Raw genomic sequence first — 6,531 nt, forward strand, 5'->3', positions numbered from 1 at the left:
TGCAGAGCCATAGCTGAACAAATGTCTGGGCTATCACAGGGTCTTCTCTCCCTGTTATCCCAAGTGTGTCCTGCTGGATTAGGTATTTAACATCTCCTAAGCTTCTTATCACTGTTCTTTAGTCTGGGGGCTACCCTTGGTCTATATAGATTGCAATGACCGGGGATGGACTAGATAAACAATCTTAGTGACACATTTGGTTTGCCTTCCCTCTAGATAATTGAAAGATGTTTGCTTTGCAATTAGTTCTTTTCTGATTTCCCCTCCACACACCACAGGCAGGAGCCAGGCACTTCTGCCAAGCCCGAGAGTTCTACTTCTCTCCCAACATTGCCCTCGGTGTGCCAATACCCACCGGTTCCCATTAAATTCTAATCACACTTGTAAGAGGGCTGATTCAGCCTCCTCTGACATGCCCAGGAAGTGCTAGAGATGAGCAAACCTCTTATTGGAGTAATTCTGGGAGCTGAGGCAAAACCATGGCAGGAAGCCACCCACTAACTAGGAACCCAAGACATCAATCAGCCAAGCTGATTTCTCTGCTTTCGCAGCCATTTGAACAGTTATCCTTGCTCCAGGCTCTGTTCAAAGTTACCCGACAAGTGGGTTCCTGGGTGATAAGTCACCACAGCCTCACTGCACTCTCTCTGTGTCCTGGGGCTCTCTTTACTCATTGCTCAAAATGGGCTGATGCTCATTTGCTGCACTTGAAAAAGAACAGAGCCGGCACTTCTCCTGCTCACATCCTGATTGTGGCAGGAAGATGAAAAAGGAACCCGAGGTTGGCTAGGATATCAATATGCTTCTCATTTGGTACCCTGGAGAGATAAGGGAACAAGGCTTAAATTCACTTCACAGTGCCCCCACTATCATTCTTCTCCAACAGCAACAGTTGCATGATCCAGCCCTGGGAAGCTACTGATAGCCAGAGGGAGCATGGGGAAGGGACCACACTGCCATCAAGCCCCATTTCCTCATTTTAAATACAGTAAACTGAGGCCAGAAAGATTTACCTAATGTTAAGTAGTGATGAATGTTTAAGATTTGAGTCCATCTCTCCCAGGCTAGCATTTCTTACAAGTTTCAGGAGTTCCCTGCTAAGCACATATTGGTGATTGACAGCCCAGCATAAAACCAAGGGACCGGATTTGCATCAGTATTCTCTCACTTATACCTGTGGTGAGAAGGTAGCCTGCATAGCCTCAGTTTCTCTCCTGTAAAATATGAATAAAAATGGAGCAAAACGAGGCTTGTGAAGATTCATTCATCCACACATCCCTTAAAACTCTTGAGGATTAACTATGTGCCAGGCTGTGTCCTGGGTACTCAGGGTATAGTAATGACAAGGCTGTTGCTGCCAACTTTGAGAGTGATGGTCTCGTTAGTAAGGTGGATGGCATGCACACATCACAGAAATTCAATGACCATGGGAAGGGAAACAACTTTTCTTTGGTCTCCCTGTGTTTTAGGTAGCAGGAGATACAGGGTCCTGGCTCAACTTTATCAGTCTGAGAATACTGGTGGCTTGAAGAGATTAAGTGTTCGACAGTCAAGGGCACATCAGCCTCTGTGTTCTCCAGCATGCCGGGCCCCAGGATATACTCAGTCAATATTTGTTTGGATGCGTGAAAATTACAGATGATTTTTTTCTTAGGTTCATCTTACTTATTTATTCTGGTTCCATTTTGTGGCTCATCCTTAGCCCAGAAATTAGACCTGAGCTTTATGCTAGACATAGTCCTTGGGTCACAGCATATGCTAGCATTTTTGACTGAATAAATACATGTGTAGTTTCTGTTGGCCCCCACTTGATAGATTTGGGGACATGACAAGCTCTAGAAAGGCAGGAGCTTTTCCCATCTTTGAATCTTGTTGGAATAAGACCTTGTGGCGTATCCGTTACAGGTACTCTAGTCATTTACTAGCTTATTCCAGTCACTTGCTCTGCCTTCCTCAGGGCCATCAGTATTCAAGCTTTTTTGATGTTCTCTTTGGTACATAGGCTCTTACACTGGCCTCCTTGCTGTTCCTTAGACACGTCATCTTGTTCCTACTTTGGGGACTTGCTAGTGTTGTCTGCAATCATGTGACCACCATATGTCTCATTTTCTTGACTCCATTACCTCTGTACTCACATGTTACTCCTCAAGGACCATCACGTTATCCATAAGCGCGTTCCCTGCCCTTATATGTCCTCTTTCCCGCAGTTACGTGAGAGCTCGCTTGTGTGTCTGTTGGCAGTTTGTTTGCATTGCTGCCATAGAAGTTTCAGGAAGCCACAGACCTTGTGGCCATTGTGCCCAACTGTATCTGAAAGTTCTATAATATCCCAGGGCGTGTTAAGCACTCCGCAAATGTTTTATAGAATCAACGAGTAGACAAAAAGAGTATCACAGTATATAGTGGTCAAAATAAATCCGTAGCCAGTTTCAGCACTCATCCAGTTCCAATTCGATGACCCAAGACTTCTCCTGTCTCTTGTATTCTCATGCCTAGCTTCGACTGAAAGATGTTTACATACTTAGGAACAGATGTGGATGAAATCTCCTGACAGGGCATCAGAGAATTTTGCCTTTTTACTCTCCAAAAGCAGGCAGGGGAAAGCCCCCACTACCACTTTTATAGAACATTTTCAAATAGTGGTTTATACAGATGTGTGCTCACTGTAGAAAGCCCCACCATGTGTGGTGATTGAGGACACATATTGTATCTTCTCCATGTTTCCAACTGAGATGAACTGCCAAGAGGAGACATCAGGAGGGGAAAAAAAAGGAAATATTAAGTTTAGATTTCAAGTGATGGCAAAATGAAGATGTCACTAATGCCCAGTGGAAGACTGGCTCATTATTCTTCTCTCCACTCACTTCCCCTGGGCTCTATTTTCTGCCTCCGCACCTGAGACTCAAGGCGAATAGCAAAAATTTTTCTTTTCAGAACCACGGACAGCAACTGGCAAGCGGCCTGGGCGCCAGGGGGAGACAGACTAGGGGCAAGCACCCAACTAAACAAATATTGACTGAGTACATCTTGGGGCCAATCCTGCTAGATGATACTGAGATTCCTATTATCCTGACCTTCAAAAACTCAATTTCTTCAAGTCATCAACATTCTTAGACTGACCAGGATGGATCAGGGGCCCTTAGATCAGGCTTCCTGATACTTAAAAAATAGAAAGGCCAAAGAAAACCTGTTTCCTTTCCCACGGTGGTTAAGTTCTGTCGTGTGCGCATGTCATCCGGTTTACTAACGAGACTCCCACCCAGCAGCAAGAGCCTGGCCATTGCTACAGCCCAAGAACCCAATAGAGAAAACGGACTAAATCTTAGTAAACTAGAGCCTGAGCGCAAGTCTTCTTAAACTTTTCCACTTGCCAACTATTGTGGGACAAGACATTTTAATGCAACCCCAGGTACATAACTATACAGAACAGGTGAACAAGCCAACCTTGTTTAGGTAGCCTGAGCTACCTAAAACATGTCAGCTAAGATTTATGAGTTTTGTATGTTATGAATTGCAGTGGAGTTTCCTTCCCCTCATATATAGGAAGTTTTCTTCTCTACTAGAAACAATGATTTGGTTGTGGAAAATAAACCTACCATTATTTTTCAACATGTAAATATCAGATTATCCTATCTTTGAATTGTATAGTACTAAAATATAGGCTTCATTATACAGATTAAGAAGCCAGGCTTGTGTTCAGAAAGGGAATCCAGCAGTAAAGGCAACTGCTACCAAGCCGGATGGTTCAAATTCAATCTCTGGAACAAACTTAGTGGGAGGAGAGAACCAACTCCAAAAGATGTCCTCTGACCTCCACATGTGCTCTGTGCCACTCACACACACACAAAATAAATAAATGTACCGATAATTTAAAAAATAAATTTTAGGTTATTTATGTCACACGGAGTCTTGTCTTTTGAAAAATTTAGAAAATATCCCATTTGTTTCAGGATAAATCAAATTTACCTGTTTTATTTTTAATACATATAATGAGTTCTTTGATAGCATTAAAGATTTTAGGGGTAGAAAATTAAACACTATTCAACAACAGAAATAATTTTGAAAGCATTTTTGTGCCTAGAAATTAAAATTTAGAGGATGAATGGACTACTCTCATACTGTTATTACTTATTATTGATAAAAATAATTTTATAACTAAATTTAAAATAAATCATAAAATTGTAAGTAAACATCTTTAATTTTTCTCACCTTTAGTTTTTCACAACTAAATTCTCATAATGTGTTCTTTTAAGAGAACTTTCTTAAGTATTTTATTGCTTTACTGTCTTTTGGTGAATGACAAGAAACCATTCTTTATTATAGATTTATTTTAAAGTGCTTCTCAACCTGAGTTTTTGCTTTTGCTTTTGGCAAATAATGACAAATATATTTATCTTGATATATGTGTCATATATATCTCAAAGCATCACGTCATAGATATGAATACACACACATTGTGATTTGAATGGCAAATGTATTCATAGGTTCCTCTCTGAACACTGGTTCCTAGCTGGTGGCACCGTTTGCGAGACTGTGGACCCTTTAGGAGGTAGGGTCTTACTGGGGTCCCTCTCTACCCTAGCATGTCACTGGATGACAGGTTTTGAGGGTTTATAGCCCTTCCTCCTGCCAGTTTGTTCCTTACTTCCTGTGTGCAGTTGAAATATGATTATTCAGCTTCCCACTCAACACTAAGGATGGCCCTTCTGAACCTGAAAGCCAAAATAAACTCTTCTTTAAGTTGCTCTTGGTCATGGTATTTATTGGAGTAACAGAAAAGTAACTAACACAACATATATACAAGGGGATGGCTAAGTTGAGCTAGTTAGCATGCACAATGCCTCATATAGCTTTTCTTGAGATGCTGATGTGGGATTCCCTTCTGTATGCTTTGAATGTGTTTGGTTAATGAATAAAGAAGCTGCTTGAGCCTATTCCAGGGCAGAATAGAGTAAGGCAGTAATTCCAAGCAGTGATAGAGGAGGAAAGTAGGCAGAGTCAGAGAGAAGCCAAGTAGCTGCTGGAGGAGACAGACGCTAGGAACTTGCCGGTATGCCAAGATTCATAGAAATGAATTAATTTAAGATGTAAGAGATAGTTATGAATATGCACAAACTAATAGGCCAAGCAGTGATTTAATTAATATAATTTTTGTATAATTATTTCTGGTCTGGGTGACCTGGAAACAAATGAATAGTCTCCACCTACAAGATGCTTCAGAATCTACTTAGCATTTTCAGAACTATATTGTTATTAACTAGAGTCACACAATGTATGCTACATCTCTTCAACTTATTCCTTCTACTGAATGAAATTATGTTTTTGATCAAGATTTTATTATTTTGCTATAACCTCTATCCCCAATTACACTTTCAAATTTGATAAAATAATTTTTAAAATAATGTAATTTAAATTTATTATATGCACATTAAGTTTTGCCTTTACATACGTCTGTGCACAACATGTGTGCCTGATGCCAGAGGAGGCCAGAAGAGAGTTTCAGGTTTCCCTGGAGCTAGAGATGATTGTGAGCTGCCTTATAGATGCTGAAAACCAAACCCAAGTCCTTGGGAAGAGCAGCAAGTGTCTTTAATCTGCTACACCATCTCTCCAGCCCCAACTAACTATTTTATGGTATAACACACATTTGGAAGGAAGCTGGGCTCTAGACCCCACCACAGAGGCTTGGATCCCTCTTTTTCTTTTTTCTTTAATTCTGTGCTTTTGTTTTTGAGACAGACTCTTACCATGCAGCCCAAGCTGCTCTCACACTCATGATCTTTCTGTCTTAGCCTCTAGACTGCACCACCACATCCAGCCCAGTCTCTTCTTCAATGGAAAGAGTTTGGGCTTCTTTCTGCCAGGTGGCATACAGAAAGAAACATTTGCAGTGTCTTCACTAAGACTCTTCTTTAGTCTTCACATCAACCATGCAGTGTGTGTGTGTGTGTGTGTGTGTGTGTGTGTGTGTGTGTGTGTGAAGGGGGGGCACTGTCATCCATATACAGATCCAAAAGTTCTATACACTAATCTTCCAAGCCAGCATCATTTCTTGGGCTATCCCTCCTCGTGTGCTGGAGGATCCTGAGTCTTGGAGGGCTGGACTCACCATGTATATATACATCTGACAAGTGCTAAACCGAAGGCTATAAAGCTTAAGTGATTTTTCTTGGCTCATAGAATACTAAGAGCTGAAGTAGGACCCAGCCCCAACTCTGTCTGACTCCAAAGCCATTTTTAACCTGTTCCAGCTAGTTTTATGTCAACCCGACACAAACTAAAGTCATCTTAGAGAAGGGTAGAAAATATCTCCATAATACTGGGCTGTAGAAAGGCAAACTTGTAGAGCATTTTCCTAACCAGTGATTGACATGGGAGGGCCCAGCTCTTTGGGGGTGGAGATACTTCTGAGCTGGTGGTCCTGTGTTCTACAAGAAAGCAGGCTGAACAAACCATGAGGGGCAAGCCAGTCAGTAGCCCTTCTTTGTGGCCTCTGTGTCACTCCTGCCTCCAGGCTCCACTTGGTTTGAG

The sequence above is a fragment of the Microtus oregoni genome, unplaced genomic scaffold (genome assembly GCF_018167655.1).
Source record: "Microtus oregoni isolate MIOR12 unplaced genomic scaffold, Mior012 000020F_ref0000438, whole genome shotgun sequence".
Lineage (NCBI taxonomy): Eukaryota > Metazoa > Chordata > Mammalia > Rodentia > Cricetidae > Microtus > Microtus oregoni.